This window comes from Dermacentor andersoni, chromosome 1, assembly GCF_023375885.2.
Source record: "Dermacentor andersoni chromosome 1, qqDerAnde1_hic_scaffold, whole genome shotgun sequence".
NCBI classification, from domain to species: domain Eukaryota; kingdom Metazoa; phylum Arthropoda; class Arachnida; order Ixodida; family Ixodidae; genus Dermacentor; species Dermacentor andersoni.
This window is the reverse complement of record NC_092814.1, coordinates 122,934,286-122,956,208: the sequence shown is the minus strand read 5'-3', so window position 1 is coordinate 122,956,208 and position 21,923 is coordinate 122,934,286. Positions and strand designations below refer to the sequence as shown.

General features: G+C 49.1%; 1 protein-coding gene across 2 annotated transcripts in view; it reads left to right on the top strand.

Moving 5' to 3' along the window:
* tna (Zinc finger MIZ domain-containing protein tonalli) overlaps positions 1-21,923 on the top strand; it is a 310,995-nt gene that overhangs the window by 76,932 nt on the left and 212,140 nt on the right. The gene's annotated exons all lie outside the window — the stretch shown is intronic.

Below are 21,923 nucleotides of genomic sequence, written 5' to 3'. Positions count from 1 at the left end.
TATACGTGACGTGTACCTCCGTTCGCTTCGGGTGTCGCATGCCGGTCGTTGAACGTAAATCACGGGCGGGAGCAGGCGGACTCGCGGGGCGGGCTGCGAAACTGACCACATTTCGGCTCCCTCCCTCTTCTTTGCGCGGGGTGTGTTTCTCTCATCCTTCTTTCCCGGCAGCCCCCCTTTTTTCGTCGTTGTTGTCATCTTTTCGGCTGGCTTGCCCGCGGGGTTCTTTTATGATCTCCCTTCGCCGCGGCCTCTCCCTCTTCCAAAAGCGCGTATTTCATGCTCGTGTTTCTTTCTCACGTGGAGTCGCTCCCTTAGTTGCTTCTCTTTACAAGCGGTAACCTCTCTTTGTATATTTGTTACTCTTACCTCCTCGGCGACCTGCGCGGTTCGGGTTTCTTTCAGATGTGATCGTTTGTTGCTTGTTTGGCACCCGTGGGCCCCAGCGCTGTGAAAGGAACCAGATTCTTCACAAACCATCACTTAAAGCCTGCCTACTATTGCGTACTCTGTGTATCATCATCCTTAAAATCCCTATTCAACAGGTGCACGCTTGCGTCGCAGGCATAATAATGCGCGGAAACCATCGTGGAGGTGCTTTATGTGCGTGTGTGCTTTAAAGAAAAAAGAAAATCACTAGTAAATAACAGCAACAGATATTGGCAAGTTTTGACAAGTTCTCGTGCTTCGATATCAGGTCAGCATGCATTGCCGCATTCCTTTAGTAAATTAATTTGTGTCTGTCGTATATGTAAACTTCACACGTAAATGCGGGATAGTTACGATAAGGCAAGAATCACTAGGGTAATCTTTCATTTCAATGTGATTCCTTTGTTACATCTACTTTAATCTGGCTTTGTCAGCCTGCTATAGTATTGTGCAGAAATAGCATCGCTCCAATCCCGCACGCACTAGGTCCGAAGCAATAATATCTATGCTATAGCATATATCAAAATGCCGTGGACTGTCACTAGACGTAAGGTTGTTTAGTGAGCGTCTCGGTGCTGCTGATAAAACGCCACCTTGCCCTTGTTCCTTTATTGTAGGCATTGTGCTGTATTGCACATTACTTGCTCTTAAACTCGCTCAACAGCACTTTGCACCGAAGCGAAGCACTGTTCGCATGTTCATTCTTCTATTGTGCCGCTATTGTTGTGGCGTGACAGCAAAAACTCATGGCTCTCGCTTCGCTCTTTCTTTTATGTGTGTGTGAGTGTGTGTTAGTTATGCGCCCCGTGTTCGGAAAAGAGCCCTGGCGGCCCGCAAGCGCCGGCGGACTGCTGGAGCTAGCGCCGCGGCTCGCCGTGACCCAGTGTTATTGCTCTGCTGGCGGACGGCGCAACGAAGCGGAACCCCCGGAGCGCCTCCCTACAAGGAGGTGAGGGGATGCGGCGATGGTCTCGCTTACGGTGCTACCACTATATAAACACGCGCCGCCGCGCCAGCGAGCAGCAGCGCGAGGGGGAAACGCGTCGGTCTTCCCCGGCGAACAGGTTCCGAGTAGCCACACGGGCGTCGCTTTCTTGACGGGCGTCTGGGGTCTTCCGGCATGTGCCCGTCTCACGCGCGATGGTGTTGAGACAATGGGCCCGCCAGGCCATCGACACAGGAGGAGGGCGCGGCGAGAATTAGCGCAACCTGGCTGGCTTGACAGGCGGCCCCGCAACGACCATAAACAACTGCGCGCCGTTTGGGTGCCTGCTATGGGACAGTGATTTAACATAGAAGCTGGTCGCGGGGCCCTTTGTGGGCACGCCTCGCGCGCACGCGGCGCCGTCGCGAGGTCGTTGTTCGCCCGGGTCACGGCGCCGCGACCCAAGGAATACGAAGGGGGGGGGTGCCCCCCTCCTCCCCCTCCCCGAAAGAGAACACACTTCTCGGCTTCGGGCTCGCTTCTCTTCTGACCACCAACTCCTTTATCGCGGGCGACAAAGAAAAATGCAAGAATCTGCGTAATGAGCGTTGCGTGTGTGATGTTACTGCAGTCAAATCAGCGCCATCTGCTAACAATGACAGTCGCGAAGGAGAAAAAACAAGGAGCTGCTGACTGCAGTGACTTTCCCATCCTTTTAACTGAATTACTACGAACAGAAGTTATGAGCCTGCGAATCCTCGATACGTTTATAGGACCTCGCGTGATGTCGAGAAAACACGATGATGCTACCGCAAGACTTTGAGAGGACGTCAGTGCCAGCTGAAGAACTCTTACGCAACGCCATGATGCCCTTAGCCTCAGCAGACGCACGCTGTCCGCATCGCCATTCGTTTGCAAGCAGGGAATGCAAACACGTCCGGTGAGTGAGCCAGCCCTTCGCGAAATGCCCTTTCTTGAGTTCGTCTTTCTCTTTAAGCATTTGCTTCGCGAGCCCGCGAACGCCGGTGGAGCGAAGGAAAATCGTGGCAGTGCCCCTGCCACGATTTTCTAAAGCGCCTTGAAGCGCCTTGATTTACATGCACCAACGCTGCAGGCACCGCGTCTCTATCAACGTTGTGGTATGCTGTGCGAGGTGAGCCCAGCTGAAGACAGTCGGCGTTTGTAAATAGCCAGTCTGTTTGCTCGCGGCTTATGGCTTGGCCGTGGCTTAGTGGTTAGAACGCTCGGCGTCAAACACGTGATCGATTGGTCTGCCTCACATATATTTGCTCTGACATATTTTTCCCATTACGTCGTGACGCGACGAACGAATGAACGCTGCCTAACCGTTTTCTAGTTTTGCAGTGAACAAAATAAATAAATAACATTAATAAAAAAAACAATTACTACTTCACGAATAAGATATTCTTGAACTAATTCTCAAAACAATTATATTGGGTGTAACGTCCCAAAATAAGAAATGGGCTTTGATAGGCGCCGTAATGTCAGCTCCGGATTAATTACGACTATTCGGGTTTCCTTACCGTGCATTGGGTGCACGGTAAACAATCCTTTTTAAATTCCGGCCCGGCCGGAATGTGTCCCCCATGAGTTGGGATCTCAAAGCAGCAACCACGTGCTCGGAATTAGAGCGTCACAGCCACGATGGCGGATGGAATTGATTGTTGATTCGAGCATAGTTACTCTGCATTTGGCAAATGGCGCAATGTGCACAGGGTCGATATCTGTAGTATTTCCGGCTGCACACCTCCCCCCGCCCCTAAATATTGAATGGCGCAAATAGTAATAGTAATAATGCGATTATTTTTGCTTTTGCATTTCTTTTATTGCACCGCAGTGCAAACAAGCGTGTCAGTCTGAATCCCGCCACCTGTTTCCGCCAATTCTCTAATCATTATGTGGCACAACGCCTAGTGATGTGTGATTTGTGGCGTTAGATGCGAGCGAGCCCTCGATCCGTCGCCCTTTGTCGGCAATCCCGCCCGATTTTCTTTTCTTTCACTTCCAACTGCGCGAAACACAGTTCAAGCCCGGTGGCGCTGTTGCGCGCCGGCGAGAGGAGAACGCGCGCTCGCTGCGCACACCGAAGCGGGAGCCGCAGGCCCCGGCGGTGCGGGAGCGGCCCCCCATCTTTCCCGTGTGACGATCGCGTGCTCCCTGCTCTTAGCCTGTACGCACAATGGCACGCTGCAAGCGCACCGATGACGTAGCCGTATAGGCTCCTGCGTGGTTGGCGCCAGCCTGAGGCTCGTGGTTTTCAACATTGGCCCGAGTACCCTGCATGGACGCGCAACTTGCATTTGGGGAAGGGAGAGGCTTAGTTGCTGAAGGGCTTGTTTTTGCTCCCATGAAGCTGCTGCTAATGCGTGTACGTAAAGAGAAAAAAGAAGGCGAAAGAAATACTTTCGGCGGGGGGGAGGGGGATCGGGTGAGGGTGGTTATGCGCTTGTTTTTTGCATGTCAGGTAGTATACGACTTCCCACGCTCATGAGTCGTGCGTTAAGCGACAACCGCTTTGTTTGGCTCCCCAGCACATGGAACATATGACGGCTGCGGCTTTGTCTGACGATGAGTCCCGAAAGTTGCGTCAGTTTTCTGCATTTCCGCCATCGTGGTATACCGTTGCGTGGAAGTGGTCTGTTGAACCTGTAGTCCAGTGGCGTTTGTTCGGCGCGCTTGTTCTTGTGAATCCCGCACTGACTGGATGGTAATTGTAGCCACCGTTGTGGTGTGTATACTGCGTATCCTCCGTTGATTAAAGGATAACACTGCCGCAGAATGCCTGAGGATGGCTCTCTGCAAAACCACTTGTGGATCTATCTATCTATCTATCTATCTATCTATCTATCTATCTATCTATCTATCTCTTGGAATCATGACTGAGAACTGCTCTCTACATCGCCACTGTATCCCAATGGCATAAGCGGGATAGCATACCGTACACACAGGCGGACAGGCGGACACAGGCGTACACACAGGTGGGGGAGGGGGCTATGGCCGCCTCCTCCTCCTTTTCCTCTCGTACCAAACGCTTTCTCTGGGAGAAAAAAAAAGAATTATACTTTGTACTGTTCAACGAGAAAGCTCATTTTTCTCTTAGCTATTTAATATACGCCTTTTTAATCGTGCTACGTTCTCTTCAAGCACCTGTATATGTTTGGACTTTCTCGAACCTTGAGGATCATTCGCCGATCTTCTTCAGAATCGTTCTTTCTTGCATGAACAATCGACACGAACTATTTTGTAGTTGCATGTTCCGCTCCGTGCAAATTCATTGCAAGCAACGCGCGATGCGAATAATATATATATTTTTAAGTTGCTGTGTGTTTGAGAACGCTCTTTGCTTTTGCTGCGAAGCTTTTTTTATGATGGCTGAACAAAAAAAGAAAACGCTTTTCCTATGGTTTCTAGCTATATCGCTTCAAAAATAGGTTCCAGAAATACAGTGAGAACGTATGCAAGACTGGATTCGATTTATGTACTTTGTAAATAAATATATATTACAGAAGGAAATCCGGCAGAATCCATATCACAATGAATGGCGGCGTTAATGCGATTAGCATTGAAGTAACGTAGCGACACAGCGTATTGCCCACGCCGAAACGTGTACGCAGCCGGGCACATCTTTCGCGCTTCTTACTGCACACGCTGCGCCATCTAGTGGGCCCGCCATACAGTCCGCGCGTGGCGCGGGTTCGATTACGCCGAGCATCGGAGGAAATAAAAGGAAGATTTTTGTCATTGTAGAATGGCACATACTCAGAGGCACACACCTAGTTACTCAAGTTAACGTCTACGAGGTTCATTGAAGCGTGGCACGCAACTTGGGTCACTGGCACATAGCCAGTGACCCAAGTTGGTATCAAAGAGATTCATTGAAGAGCGAGTGGCACATAGTGCGCCAACTTGGCGTCTAAGAGGTTCATTGAAGATCAGTGCCACATCCCCAGTGACACGTACCCACACGAACGGCCCACATTTTTTCGACTGAAATATCTCCGGGATCGGCCCGTATATTTAGTGGGATAGGTGGATAGCTATAGATAGTTGGAAAGAAAACTGTCTCAGTATGCCAAGAATGTCATTCCCATTAAAAGTTATTCGCTCTACATGAGTGCAAAAAAAAAAAAAAAATACGCGAATAGTGGTGCGACGGTAAACAACAGCAAACAAAAATGTTCCTGTCCCCCTCCACCTTTATACAGTGGGCCATAAATCTGTCCCTGAACGAACACTATTAGAAAAAACTCCAAAGTAGTTACTAAAGGTTAGTAACTTACTGTCACTTATGTTACTAAGTCAGCCTGTGCTACTGGACTTCGGATAAGAAAGAAAGAAAGAAAGGAAGAAAGCCTGTTCTTGAGAGCCACATGATTACTAATTTAAAGGCGTTTTGGAAGGAAGCCTTCAAAACGTGCATTTCTTTTTCTTCGCTCTTTAAGCTCTCCGTATAGCCACCTGGCAGTTAATATTGCGTTTCACCCGCCGCGGTGGCTTAGCGGCTATGGTGTTGCGCTGCTAAGCACGAGGTCGCGGAATCAAATGCCGGCCGCGGCTGCAGCATTTCGGTAGGGGCGAAATGCAATAACGCCCGTGGGGGTCCCGTGCACTGGGGGCACGCATATTCAGGCAGACGAACCCGGGCGCCCAGTAACTGTGTCCGCATCTTAACGCTCAAACATATTTTGGCCAACGAATTAAACCGGAGCTGCTATGGCTCGATATAGCGATGGCCACTTCGGACGTTGATGCTATAGGAAATCACCTACGCACGACTTATTTCAGCTTTTCATTTGCTTTAGTGGGAGTGCTTTCTCTGAGGCTCATCCATAATTAAGTGTTGCGCTTCGTAGAGCATGCACACACGCGTATCGGTACATTGAGTAACCACAATCTTGTGCGCAAGGTGTTCGCACATTGCAACACTGCCCTTTCCTATACAGCGCGCACTTCGAGCGAGTTTTTATGGTCGCTACTGATAGCTCCACGAGAAAACAAGGGTAGAAGAACAACAACAATTTTAAGAAGACGATCGTCAGTGAAGATAAACATACGAAGGGGGTGCAGAGCGCGTGCTGAAAGAGCCAGGCAGGTCATCATTCTACTGGGTGTTTCACGTAACTTGAACCAAGGATTAAAAAAAAAAGTTGTTAACCGCAACTGAATGAAACCAACGACGCATGGTTTGCCGTCATGTGGCGCTCCTTAGGATATCTTTTATATTGCGCTTAATGAGTTAATCAACTAAGATCAATTATGCAAAATTTTAATTTCACATTAGGGTCAAGTGTACCCGCCGTGATTGTTTAGTGGCTATGATGTCGGGCTCACGAGGTCGCGGGATCGAGTCCCGGCCACGGCAGCCGCATTTCGATGTGGGCGAACTGAGAAAACACCCGTGTACTCAGCATTGGGTGCACGTTAAAGAACCACAGGTGGTCCAAATTTCCGGAGCCCCCCACTACGGCGTGCCTCATAATCAGATCGTGGTTTTGGCACGTAAAACCCCATAATTTAATTTTTTAGGGCCAAGTGCGTTTCGTTATATGTTGTAGAGGGCATTCCAAAACGACCGATCCATTTTTTTCTGGCAACGTACATGCTGCGTGGTGATTTTTTTCCGGCGTCTAAAGAAAGCCCGCGAAATGTGAAATAAAACCACGTGACTGCAATCGTGCGCTGTCGCATTGGAGCGCTATCAACCGTGTGTCGAGCCTATTCGCTTATCAGGGACGACGGTGCTTCCTTTCCGTGTTCTACCGCCAAAGATACTGACGCACTGTGAAGCCGATGCCTAGAGACGCGGCCGCTCACTTCACCACGGTACTGCGCGCAGTTCTTTCGTAGGAAACGCGGTTGAGAGCGCTACAATAGGGGAGCGCATGAGCGCAGTCACGTGGTTTTAACGCGACAGCGTTAAGGAACGCGTTTCGCATAAAAGCCGGTGTCGTTGGCGTCGACGAAGTTCACCGTGAGCGAAAAATCCCGGAAGGCAATTCATAAATAAAATCAACTTGCAAGATGGGCTGGGTGGGAATCGAACCAGGGCCTCCGGAGTGTGAAACGGAAGCGCTAACACTCAGCCATGAGTTCGACGGTTCAAAGTGGGACAAAAGCGCCTCTAGTGAATGCGATGTTGCCTTAGAAACGTGTCGTAGAAAGTTATACTGCGGTGTATATCGGTAATTATGAGCATGTAAATTTGTAAAGTACGTTTCCGCTACATTTCTTCTACGCTTGGCGCACACGCAGAGCCATCTTGCGGCAAACACAGAAGACCCCCTCCTCGCTATGTACGGCGCTGCCCCGACAGGTGGTGCGCCACTCGCCCGCTTCTCCCCTTCGCCTCGTCAAGAGCAGGCCGAGCGAATGAGTGGGTGGTGCGAACGGGGTGCGATAACGCTATCGCGTTCCACTCTTGAAGACGTCCTCCAATTTTTATTTCATATTTCGCGGCTTTCTCTAAACGACGGGAAAAGTCGCCACGCAGCATGTTCGTTGCCACAAAAAAATTGGACCGGTCGTTTTGAAATGCCCTCTACAACTTAACGAAACGCAATTGACCCTAAATGGAATATTAGCAAATTTGCATAATTGATTAAGCGCAATATAAATAATATCTTAAAGAGTGCCACATGACTGCAAACCATATGTCGTTGGTATCATTCAGTTGCGGTTAGCCACTTTTTTTTTTTAAATCCTTAGTTCAAGTTACGTGAAACACCCTGTATATGTATTTGTGAAATGTTCATAAAATTTAGGAGTAAAGTAGGGTAAACGTAATCGTTTACTCTTTAGTAACTGCTCAATGACTTTTGTGGGGCAGTAATTGGTTACTGTAATCAATTACATTTGTGGGCGAAGTATCTGTATTGTAATCGGTTATTGTTTTGCAATAACACGTGTAAGTCTGCTGCAAACGATGTGCAGCTTGAGGGCGTACTCGTATACGCTGCGCAAAATGCTCACTGTATTGCGCATTGTAATGAGAGTGTCATATAAAACATTGCCTGCTTGTTCTTACATCCTTGTGCTGCGTTATTTGTGCGCAGTCTAAGTGTAAGTGCATGCCGCCAGGAAGCTCATGTTATTGAAACGACCCTGCTAGAATATATATACGCTGCGTCCACGTATAAAGACGTCTTTGTTTCAGCACAAGTCTTGGGAAAAGGCGTTCAGATCGACAATTTAAGACGGTGCGTAGATCTGAGCTTTTTATCCGTGACTTTTGTCATGTATATGATAGGGCCGAGTGCTGTCTAAACGTCAGCAAGTCAAGCGTCCATGCATGTAGGCACATGACCCGATCGCGATTGCCTATAAGGCTTGTTTCTCTTCTGGCCACTTTCATTTGTGCTTCCTTTTATGCTGCGCGATGTAGCCATAAACTGTTTTTCTACAGTTCTACGTTCGTCTCCGGATTCCTACGACACAACACCTTTGGTAATGCATACAGCGGAAGTCCCAGGGAATTGAAGCAAGAAAGCCTTGGTGACCGCTGCGGTAAACATTTGCGGAGCAGGGTTTTTTCTTTCTTTTTTTCCGCACTTATGAAGGAGGCAGGGAGAGAGCAACCGCTAGCTCGGTATAGTTGTCATTACTTACTAACAGATCTGACCCCGCGCTGCCATTTAAATGTCACGTCAGTCTCGAGGACGTCAGAATGCTAACGCGACGAGCGGGCAGCGCGTTCGGCGAATGCGGTTTACGTTTACGCGGAGCGCGCGATCGGTCCCTTTTTGCGTACCAGACACTTTTTGAAGACCCTCCGATAGGTCATCGGTGTAAAAGAGCGAGTCTGCGCCGTAGCTCGAAAGAACAATGGTTTGCTGTCGCGTCGAGGCCACGCCATCTGTCTCGCTACAACAATGCCATCACTGGCGCCGCGGCCCTTCGATGGCCCCGCATGTGCGCGCGAGTATATAGTTAATGCGTTCAGCTCGTCGTTTTCGTTTCCAGAGACGCGCCAGTCCCTAAACGACCGGTCGAAACGGTGAGTGCCGCGAGCGCGCCGCCTCGCGCTCTCTTTGCCCTCGACCGCCGGAGGAGCGTTGTTTTGCTCTCGGCAGCTTAACAGGCCGCCTTCCGCGGCTCTAAATCGGCTGCGTGCTTGCTGCTCGTCGTTGCCCGGAATGTCGCAATTTGTCGTATCCTCTTTCTATTTCGGTGCGCTCGTCCGTCTCTGCCAGGAGACCAGCGCCCGGAGCCGCGTCAAGTGGCGCCGCCTGGGGAACGACGCCGCCAGACGAACACTGGTGTCGCGCCTCTGTGTAGCGTCGCCAGAACGTGATTCGCCCTGAGCGGCCTGACGCTCTCACGTCCGCCCTGGCAACCACGCTATACATCGGACAAAGTCAGAATTTTCATGGGCCAGTAGAACGATATACTGGAATGGTGCTTCTAGCCAGCCTGGTCACCCTCTGTTTTATGTATACGCTGGAAGCACCGTAGCTTGACGTGGGTTCCAATGAGCGGAAATTTCGAATCGAATCGACTATTTTTCTGGTTGTACAACTAGAACACAACAATAGAAACAGGAAGTAAATTAGTAAAAGAAGAGGAAGGTCGGTAAAAGAAGTTAATAAAGTTAAGATTTTGCACTTCATGCGATATATGAAATACTATCAGAAAGTTTGCTTAACTGGGAAGATTGTATGAGCATGCAACAAGGCAAAGTGTTGGACCGAGTTTGTACATGATCGACTAAGACGAAAAACCACTGATAGAAACACATGCACAAGAAACAGGGGGTACACGAATGCAAGAATTGTTAGTCCAGGAATTGTTAGTCCAGCATTCGTCCAGTGTACTCCTTCAATTTTGTGTATGTGTTTCTTTCGCTAGTTTTCGTCTTAGTTGAATGAACATAAAAACAAAATCGTCACAATTTCTTGTTGGTCTTCCACGGTCGTAGGACCATATTCCGGGGCATTTTTCCATGACTGCATGGATGGCTAAATAATTGCAGTAACCCCATATAGTGTCCGTAATCAACTATTCGAAGAAATAGGATATCCAGTTCTCAAAACATAAGTATTTAATCTGTATTCCAAATTGCGAACATTCGTACGTCTTTAATGCATACTCGTTTCCTTCACGGTGGTGCTGCTGTTGGAAGCGCATTCGTAAGTCGGCATGGTGCTGCGCGACATGCAGTTCCTGATGCTGCTAAGGCGACAACGAGGGCAAACGCTATGTAAGCCGTATTTAATATTACAATGGGAGTGACTCGGTATACGTTGGCTTTCTTTATTATAATGAACTCCTGTGTCATTAACCCTGGGAGTGTTAGCCAGCGCCCACTAGCAAGCCTTGGCGGCGGATATGGAACATCCTTTCTGCTGCAGGCGTCACTGCAGCGTCACGTGTACGTGAACTTTATGGATGAAGGCAACTGTTTAGTTCTAGTAGTTCCAGGGTTAGTTCTAGTAGATAAATATAAGTACCCCAGAAAAGTAGACGACAAAATGGCGCCGCGGTAGCTCAGTTGGTAAGAGCATCGCATGCGTAATGCGAGGACGTGGGTTCGTATCCCACCTGCGTCCAGTTGGTTTTTTCATGCACTTTCATTTTAATTAATTTATAATTTCTTTAATTCAATAAGTACAAGTAACTTCTCACTCCTATGCTGTCCTTGGTGCCTTTGCTTGTTGACTCAATATGATTATATACATATATATATATATATATATATATATATATATATATATATATATATATATATATATAAATATAATTTCACTATGGAATAAGTTATCCGAAGAAGTAGTTTAGCGCTAATACAACAGAATCGTTCGTTCAGCTTTCAAATAACCTTTTCTTTGACCTCTAAATTGCCCTAATGAAAGCACTTGCTTTTGCGTTACGCTTTTTCATTGTTATTTTGTTGATGTATTGCACTGTTGTATGTTCATGTTTATTTCTGTTACGTATAGTGTTACAATGATGTATGTACATGTTTTTGTTGTGTTCTCAATTGCTAATTGACAGTTGTAATTGACGTTGCTGTATGTACCCACTCCTGCTTGGGCCCGAATAGGGCCTGCAGTATTTGTAAATAAATAAATAAATTAAAAAAAATATTGACGTGTAATATCAGTAGAAAGATGCTTGAAGCTATAATTTGCTTTATTTAAATATTATTGTTTCTGACCTGAGCATACGTGGCCTCGTAATGCTTGCATAGTGTCATATATTCCGAAGCAGCGTGTCACTTTATTTCTTTGCGCTTCTAAATCTACGAAGCAACTAGCAACTAACGTCGCCCAGTCAGCATGATTTCTGTCCCACTGAGCGGTGCCCATTTTTCGGTGCGAAATTTCGCCGAACAAAAGTAAAGGGGAAAAAAAGTTATACAGGGGCAACAATAAAGTGTGCCGCAGCCTAACTGACGGGCGAAGTTAGTTTTAATTTTATGCGCTGCTGCGTTATCATTTATGAACTATCACTTCCCACGAATTAGTACACGCGCTGCAGCTCTTCTGGGACATTAATTACAACGTAATTCTGAATGAAGCACGTCCTCTCGGAATCGCTCCCGATGTTTACACACGCGCGCGTAAGAAAAGAATAGACAGCTTTAGTTGGGCGTCCGCAACCACCCACGTACGCAGCGCGCGAGGTCGTGCGTATTTAGCGAAGCACGCGCGCATGAAGTGGCTACAGTTGGCCGGACGCACGAGTTGAGAAGGGGATTGCTGACTTGCACGCGTAGGAGCCGGTATAGTGTGCTGCTCAGCGCCGTCATGTGCCAGCTTCTGGAACTGTGCAGCCAATATCAGCCGCCACGAAGTCAAACCACAACCCGGAGTCATATCTTCGGCAAGAGGGATGTCGAAAAATGGGCTGTCGTGGACACGCGACAACGCGCGAGAACGTCACGCAAAGCCCGCGGCGAATGCTGCGCAACTTTAGAATAGCTGCGGGCGCACGCAAGAGACCGTGCGTGTTCCTGCGTACTGCGCATGCGCACTGTCGCATTCGCGGGTTTCCTGCATACGCAGAGCTGTTGCAGACGCCCAACTAATACACTATTAACTTCGAAGTGTGGAGATGCGTATGGTGCGGCGACGGCAATGTATGAGAAGGGGCCGTGGTAGTGTAATTGAGTTATGTAGGTGCGATTCGTAGGGGACGTCCTGATCACGTTTCCAACCCGCCCGTGGTTGCTCAATGGCTATGGTGTTGGGCTGCTGAGCACAAGGTCGCGGGATCGAATCCCGGCCACGGTGGCCGCATTTCGATGGGGACGCAATGCGAAAACACCCGTGTACTTAGGTTTAGGTGCACGTTAAAGAACCCCAGGTGGTCGAAATTTCCGGAGTCCTCCTCTACGGCGTGCCTCATAATCAAAAAGTGGTTTTGGCACGTAAAATCCCACAATTTAATTTTTTTTAATCACGTTTCCAAATTTATGCGGCCTGATTTGTTTCTTAAGCGGCTACGGCAAGTACTCTCATAGTGCGGCACGTATTGCATAATTTGTCCCCATATCTTCTACATTAGTAAGAATAGTAAGTCATAAGAATACTAAGAATACTAGACCATTTAGAGGGTGCGTAGGCTCGTTAATTGGCTCGAAATGTTCAGATGCTCAAGTGCACTTGCAAGCTTCTCTTTATCTCCCCACCATCAGCTTCCTGAAATTACCCTAATTTATCAAAGCTCAACGCAGAATACATGAGGCCTTTCTTTAAAACGCTCACCTGGCGCCGTACAAGGGCTACGCTCGCCGTGAGTACGAAGCTCATGTTTTCGTTAAATTAATAAGCGTATCATGACGAAGACGCATGGAACTGGTTCCACAAGGGAACCAGTGTCGGCCTTACTCGTCCCCGGATGTTAGAAAATCTATCCGGGCCCCTGAGGAAGACCTCATCGAAACCAGCAGCCGGAGACAACGCGGTTTTTGTTGTAAAATGTTTCAGCCCGGTAGTTTGTCTCTTAGTTGAAAAGCGCCTTCGTCTAAGATGCGGAGGGACAGGTGAGGGTTAGCGGGAGCCGGGCGACTAACAACGTGGCTCGTGTGTTTCTTTTTTCCGTGGAAGTTCGCCTCGGCGATTTGTCAGCGCACCTCGGCCTCTTAAGTTGGCTCGGCGTGACGAAGGAGGCCGCGTACAACGCCCTGTCCGCGCAACTGGTCGGAGAGGCCAGCAGCTGCGCTTTGTTCCGTGCGCGCGGGATGCGGATGAGAGACGCGGGCGAGGGGCGAAAAAGGAGCCAGCACGAAACTTGAAGATCAAGTGTCGCCCGCGAAGATGCCAGGGAGAGGGCCAGGAGAGGAGTGGCCCCCTAAAAAGTGGTAATCCCAAGCTAGATGCCGTCGTCGGAGCGGGTTGCTTCTTTTTCTCTTGCTCTGCGTGACCTCCGCGGGTGATCGATTAGTGGGCTAGCTGCTTGGCTCTCCTCTGCGCGGCCTCGTGGCGTTGATCCCGCGCGATCTGTCCGGATCGCGGCGGTCTTGATGGGTCGAGAAACCGGCCCCGGCTGTATGCGCGCGCCCGCTCACCGGCAGGTCGCACCACCGGAGTTATTCCTCCGCGATATTGATTCGCGCGTCCGCGGGTGGAGGCCGCTCTTTGCGCGCGCACTCTCGCCCGCGCGCGCGCTGTCGGGTCGAGGAGCGTCCTGCCCGTTCGCGCTCCTTGCGCGCGCGGTTCCGCTTGGACGCGAAACATGAGGCGGTTTTTCGACTCCAAAACGTGACAAGACGCAATGCCTATCTCAGGTCGGGAAACCACCACGGTTTCTATTCCGCCTCGTATCTGCCCCCATCGTGCTGCGATCGCGGTAACTGTGGGTTGCAACGCGTTGGTGCGTTTGTTTTCTTGAAGTCTTTCAGATTCTCCGTCAATAATAACAGGCAATCGTGCATTTACCAGCGCATAGTGATCAATTTCTGACACTATTAGCAACATGGCTTCAGTTCCTGAAACTGGTTTATACCGAAATCTTGCATACGACAACAAAGTGGTGTCGCAAGTCGAGTGCAGAAATTCAGAGAGGCGCAAATTTAGCACACGTGAAGCGCGCGGGACAAGAAAATGGTCCCACTGTAGCTTTCAGTACCGTGGAAAGGGCGCAGTTAAATGTTTCTGCACTTTGAGACATCTAGATAAATGAAGGCCTGTGCGCTTCGACTTGTGAGTCAAAAAAGAAAGATCGTACCAGGCATTGTCCGTTTCCCCTGTTTGTGCGTTTAGGCTTTCGACGTTTCCATGCGAAGTGATGGCTAAAAGAACTCAGACCTCCTATTGTCCACGAGGTGTTGCTTCAGAATGTGTTGTCAACGGATGACGTGCCGGTGCCGGCTTGTTACGTGATATCGTGCGCCCGTGGGAACGGATTCCTGCAGTAGAATTTAGACAAAATGTTCTGTCTGCAGGGTGTTCGTGAAATAAACAGCCTGCACTGTCTTTAGCAACGTATGTGCAATTTAACATGCAAGAAAAAATGAAACCTGAACTTTTTTATATCACTGACAGTTTATCTTTCCGGATTGTGAGACTGTGTTGTGATAAGGGGAAGCCATAGGGTGTTTCTACGTGAGAGAATAATTGTGCCAACTTGATGCTTCGTGGTGTCGGGCGCGTAGACAGTACGCGCGGTAACGGGAATAGGAGGACCTAAACAACACCGCGGCGATGCAGCAGCACAAAATCTTGACCGGCGAGTTTGTTAGTTGCACTTGGCGCCTGAGGTCACACTCACGTTGCCCAAATGGAGCTCGGCGCATAGAATCGGTTATTACCTCCGAGTGCTGCTCGTGGATCCGAAATGTGAATGTAAAAAATTAAATCGAAAGGTTGCAATCTCACGCTTGTAGCGCCGCAAGTGTGTAGTACTGTTTGAAGACTTCCATTTTCAGTATTTTTAGTTTGTAAATGATAGGTGGAATAAATTTATTCAGAGACTTTTGACGCGCGCTTCCCTATCATGACGACACAATCAGATCGGAACGACGGACGAGTAGGAGAATTGGACGAGCTCTATATTGCCCTTTACACATCCCTGAGTGTGTGTGGCTGGATTCATTCACAGACACTTTGCTTTGGCGCTATCTAGCGCCCAGTTAAAAATCACGGTGACTCGCTGTTACGGAAGAACTCGTCGGCAAATGCTTTCCTTTTTGGTTTACTCCTTTGTTTCTATGTTTGTGATCACCGAACGAACTCTCTGATTTTGACGCCACAAGGGTTACCGAACAGTGTGCTGTTCAAACTAAGCAAAAGCAGGCGGTCATCAGCAGTAGCTTATTTATGTGTATGCTGCAGGACGAAGGAATTTCCCAGTGATCAGTTATATACATTGGTCTTGTGCTAGCTGACCCTGCTAGGAATGGCCTGCCGAGTTGCGGACCTGCAGGTTTTCTCAGCCAGCTGCAGCTGCGAGCGTTGCGATCTTCCCCGAAGAGAACCAGCGAGGACAGAGCTAACCTACCATGCGCCTCGTTTGGAGGATTGGCGACGACAACAGGGCTGGCCAAGTTTGGCGCCCCGTGCATTGTTGTTTAATTTGCCGGGTCGTCATGGTCTCTCTGCGGCAGGGGGAGCCTCCCTGGCAAAAGGGTGCTTTGCGGTACGGGGGCCCCAGGATTCGTCACAGTCTGCCGACACACGTGGCGACTAGAGGAAAAAGGCAGCTCTGCAATTTAGAGGCGCCGACTGGGGTCGGGCGTGACCAGCTGACTACGGGGACGCCAGACAATGGATACCACGATGACTGCGCTGCAAAGGTCGTCGGCCCTCGGAGAGAGCACCGAAACCTGTGCGGCATGTGTGTGTGTAAAACCCCTACCCCCTTCTCACAAAGGCGACCACGAGGACTTTCTACGATGACTTTCTACGATGACGTCGAACGGAGTGGTTATAAGCAGCGGTTGTCGGCTGCTAGAGGGTGCTCGTTGTCGTGCTCGAGATGTACTCGTGAGCTGTGTGCTCGTTTGCTGTATGCTTTGTCTTGCGGGCTCCATTTGGGAGTCACGCTAGACTGTCGATGTATGTCTTGTTTAAACTGTAAATAATGTAAATAAACCCTGCTCGCTTAGTCCTGTCGCCCCAAGTTCCTCCGATCGTCCTACAAGCCCGACTCCAAATCTTACAAATGGTGGCAGCGGCGAGATCGTCCTCAAACTCTTACAACCCCATCTTATGCCGCAGTTGGTATACCCTAACAAATGCTAAATATATGGTCTTACGCAGCATATTGGGAACGTATTTTCGAAGTTCCCCTAATAAATATGCACCTTATGAAAACATTTTTTACACCTTTTAGAAAACCTTGAAGCCATGAATGGTTCTCAATACATTGCTGTATATTTTGCTTTAATAATAGTAGTATCAGCGCGCGTTTTTACAATAAATTTTTCTGTAGCGAAAGTATGCAACAATAAAATATTTAAAACTGCGATTGTGAAGACCGCAAACAGCTATTACGACGAAAACGGATGGTGCCTCATAACCATGTGGTGGTTCTGGCACGTAGAACTACACAACTTCTTTGTCCTCCGTCGTTTTAGCGCCTTCACTTCAGATCATACACAACTAAAGAACATTTAAAAAAAACGGATGAGTGATGTTAGGGTCGGATTAATTCAAAATGTGTAAAAATTATTGATCGAAAAGAATGATGCAAGCTATTTCTTTAAATGGTACTAGAAATAGCTGAGATAATAATTATGTTACTCCTCGCGCATTACCGATTTCTCTCTCTCTCTTCTATCAGAAAAATAAGAATAATCGGGCCGTTTCGCCAGGACCATTTAAAGCGGTAGCGAGGTGGACTAGCGTTACGCTGAAGCTCCTGAGACAGTATTCCAGGCATACGCGAGAGCGACATGTGTGCGCGACACAGCACGCGAGACAAAAGCAGCGCCCTGGCAGACGAGACGTTCATTTGAGGGATCGCCAGCCATTTGTGCGCAGGCGCGAGTAAGAGCGTGCGCGAGAGAGCAAATCTGGGGGCTTTGTTAGCGCGTGTTGTAGGCGTTTGTCCCTAGGCGTGCCGGCATTGCGGAGTGGAGTCGAGTTTGTTTACGCTCGTACACTGGCTGCCGGCGCGGTAAAATAGGTGAAGCAGCGGGCACTGACGCCCGATTTGGCGAGCACTGTGTCGGACAGACTGTCTCGCACCTGCGGCGCTCGCGCTAGTCAGACGTGGTGGATCAGAGCTTTCTCGCGCTTTACGGCGATGTACCTTGCAAATAACATCAGAGATGTTTCAACTTCAAAGGGAAAGTTCTGACTGCCTGGGCACTTTTCATTTATATTTTTCTTCTCCCCCCTAAATAATATATGGTGTTGCAGAAGTGGCGGGGCGCGGTAGTGCTGAACTTAGCGTCACAACTTGGCGGCTGGACGTAAATATATGTATTCAATCGTGTTTTTTTTACTAATTGTAACAGCGTGTCATTATTCATCATTATTGGTGGCGCCTCCAGGACACCAAAGCGGCAACGGGGACACCAAAGCTAGAACCCGGACTGGTCCGTGAGCTGGGGCTCGCCGAGGCCTGCGTGTGCCAGGGGTGTATAAGATCGGCTGTCGCGGATAGACAATTGTTTTATGCGAACACCCCCTGGCACGCTTCGGCCTCCGCGGCCCCAAGTCACGGGCAGCCCTTGTTCCAGCTTTGATCCCCCCGCTACCCCTTGGGTGCCCTGGAGATCCTACGCCGCCTGCTTTAATATAACCTCAGGTGGTCTCCTGAGGCCTCCGTTTGCCGGTTACATGTGCCTTCCTGGAGCAGTGCTTGTAAAAGAAATCCAATCTATCGTCGCGACGAAAAACGCGACCCATGACTTATACAGCACCAGTCAGAGCCTTGCCCTTCAGACACAGGAATCACCAAATAGGGCGTCCGTGCCCACTGACTCACCGCGCGGACAGCCAGCGTCGGAGCGTAAACAAACTCGACCGCACTCCGCAATGCCGGCATGTTTAGGGGACAAACGCATACAAAGCGCTAAGGAACCCCCTCCGTAGTGCCTAGGCAGAGACAAAAGCCCCCAGATTTTCTCTCTCACGCCCGCTCTTACTCGCGCCTGCGCACAAACGGCTGGCGATCCCTCAAATGAACGTCTCGTCCCTGGCAGATAGCTGTTATAGAGGGACCTTACGCTGACGTAGTGTTCCTGTATATGCTCCCGCAGGGAGCAGAGTTGCGCATAACTTTTCCGGCGCCGCTCGCACCGCTATTGGCCGAGCGCGAAAAATGACGTCAAATGATCCGCGCCGCTGCGAAGCCAACTTGACGGGCGCATCGCCGACTCATGCGAACTCGTCGTTTCCATCAGTACCATCGCCATTGCAATCAGTGGACCGTCGATCGTGCGTTCAGAGGAGCAGCTAGAAGCTCTTGCATCTTGAATCTTTTTCTACTCGCAGATTTGCTGCTACTAAATAGTAAGCACTGCTAAATAGTAAGTACTACTAAATAGTAATAGTAAATAAAAGTAAGCTTTGCTTAAAATGTGCGCATGTCAACATTTGAAATGCGCTTAAATCTGTGTCTGCACCGCATGTATCGAAAACGTGCAGCTGTTGTGAACGATGGTTAGTGATAAATGGCGCTCTGTTAACGGTCACTGACATAACTGCAGGCACGATAGCTCTCTTGGCGACGGTCATTAATCGGCTGGTTTCGGCAGCCAAAATGCGCTAAGTGTCCACCTTACGTGTGTGAAGTTCTAAACACTCTTTAAAACATTTCTTGCTTTCTGACCATGATAAGACAACTTCATATGCATGCTGAAAATCATTGCACCGCTTTTTGTGGCAACGTACTGCGCGTTTGCGAGCGAACTTTGGAGCTGTTCGAGCCACGGGAATACTTTATTTTGGGGAATCGAAGGCGGTCCTACCCCCTATTTGTACGTTCGTGTGTGTGTTTGTATATGCGTGTTTACATAGGTACATACAAAGTTTCGGTTGGTTGGAAGCCCACCCCCTCCGGCTGCACGAATGACTCGTTCGAGCGTAGCCTGTATTAAGAAGGCCCTTTGCTAAGAACCTGCGAACAATTGGTGCTTGTAGCTCGCGACCACTAGAGAAAAAGGCGGAACACCGCGCGGCATTTGGCTCCTGCGCGCGCGAGGAGTGGCTTCGCTGCAGAGCTGGATCACGGCGGCGGACCTATGCGCAACTCTGCTCCCTGCGGGAGCATATACAGGAACACTACGCTGACGTGATGAGTAGCGCCGCCACCGGTGTCGCATCTCGGTGGTGCACGTAATTAGAAAGAAAGCCGTCGGCGTTTGTATAGCTTGAAGTGCGATTTTCCGTCGCTATTAGACTACTTTGTGCGCCACGGTTTGGTACGCACACAGCTCAGAGGTTACACTAGTGTTTAGTGCGCACAACGCTCACGCCGGCAGCGGAAGGCAGCCGATCCGATTGAGCAGAGCGTCATGGTGCGTCCGCGTGGCTTCGTCGTTTTTGCAGCCCAACTCGCTGCGCGTCTCTGGCGTCGCTGGAAGCCTAGTGGCCTAGTGTCACTGTATATGCTCCCGCAGGGAGCAGAGTTGCGCATAGGTCCGCTTTATGTTCCAGCTCTGCAGTGGAGCCACTCCTCGCGCGCGCAGGAGGCAAATGCCGCGCGGTGTTCCATTTGCTTTTTTGTCTGCTGGTCGCGAGCTACATGCGGCAACTGTACGCAAGCGCTGAGCAAGATGACACTTTTTAATGCAGGCTAAGCTCGAACGATTTGCGTAGCCGGAGAGGTGCGAGCCCCCCGAAATTTTTAATTTGTGTGTACATATGTACACGCAAATATACAAACACACGCACGAATATACGTATAAGCAATAGGACCACCCTCGTTCCCTCGAAATAAAATCCTGACTAGGCCCGTGCCACGAACAGCTCAAAAGTTCGCGTGCAAACGCAGATTACCTCGCAACAAAAAGCGGTGCAATGGTTTTCAGTATGCATATGAAGTTTTCTCGCTGAGGCGGAAGGCAAGAAATGTTTTAAAGGGTGCTTAAAGAAAACTTCACACACGTGTGATAGACAATTATGTGAGCACATTTTGGCTGCCGGAACGAGACGAATAATGAATGTCACCAAGAGAACTATCGTGCCTGCAGTTATGTCAGTGACCGTTAACCGTGACCGTCATTCAGCACTAAACGTCGTTCACAGCAGCTGCACGTTTTCAATATATGCGGTGCAGACACGTAAATTTAAACGCATTTCAAATGCTCACATGCGCACATTTTATGCAAAGCTTATTTTTACGATTCATACCACAAACTTAACAGCTGCTTCGTAGCAGCAAATCTGCAAGTGGAAAAAGATTAAAGATGCGCGAGCTTCTAGATCACATTTATTTCGTACGAGGGAACGGATGAGCAATGGCTGGTGGCAGCAGGGGATGAGTGCTGGTTCTTGGAGCCTTGGGGTGGCAGAATTCATAGCCACTGGAAAGGCAACAAGTTATTAAGAGAAACAACATGTTATTTTTTTTTTTTGACTAATCACATAATATTACAAACTTGCAAAGTAATTATTCACACATTGCAGACTGTAATATGACAGCACATTTTTCTTATCTCTTCATACTACTCAGGTTAATTTACTATGATACAGCGCTTATTAAACGTACAAAAATAATTTCACATTTTTCACGTCGACTAAGGCTGATCGAACAAGCAACATATTGCGGGCGCTAAATGCTGAAGCTATCACAGCTGTCTCATAAGCGGGAGCGCACGGTGTTTCCGCTTACTACAATATAATGAATACCAGCACATCAATCGACCTTACATGAAAAAACAAAACGCCGACAAAAAATTAAAAAAAAAGTGGAGAAAGCCAGGGTGCAGCGGGCAAATTGTACCTGCTAGTATTTACTCTGCTTTGAACACACTTTTCTGGAGCCGCATAGTCAGAACAATCATACAAGTAACACAGCGAATTGGGCGAGTTGGTAAGTTAACATCCTTGGCGTATATGTGCAGCGCGACACAGACGTGTCGTCCTTTCTTTGTACCGCGTCAGTGTCGCGCTGCACATACACACGAAAACTTGCACACGTGAACAACCTCTCATGCCAGGCGTACGTATTTCAACGTGTACAGGAGTGTTACTCGAGATAAATGCCGCTTTAGTGTAAACAAGCCCAACTCACCTCTATGGACAAGGCGAACGCTCCTTGCATATCCCGGTCCCTTTCGGAGCCGGCCAGTCTAGTCCGTCCGCACGGCACCGCGTAAAAAGCTTTGCCACCTTCCGTGTGATTTGCGCAGTTTGGTGCGCTGCACCCCGTCATACTGGAACACACGTGTCAAGATGATGTGCTTTGTAGCACTTCACCAAAGTCATTAACTTAATGTCCTCGAATAGCGTACCTGCAACCCGGAGCCGATCGTTGCTACTCACGTTCGACGGTCCGCAGATTGCAATTTCGATGGCACTGACATAAACGAGCCGGCGCCGTTTCCGGAAAGTTGGCTTCGCAGCGCGTAGTTGATCATTTGACGTCATTTTGCACCACGTGATAGCGCTCGGCGAATAGCGGTGCGAGCGGCGCCGGAAAAGTTATGCGCAAT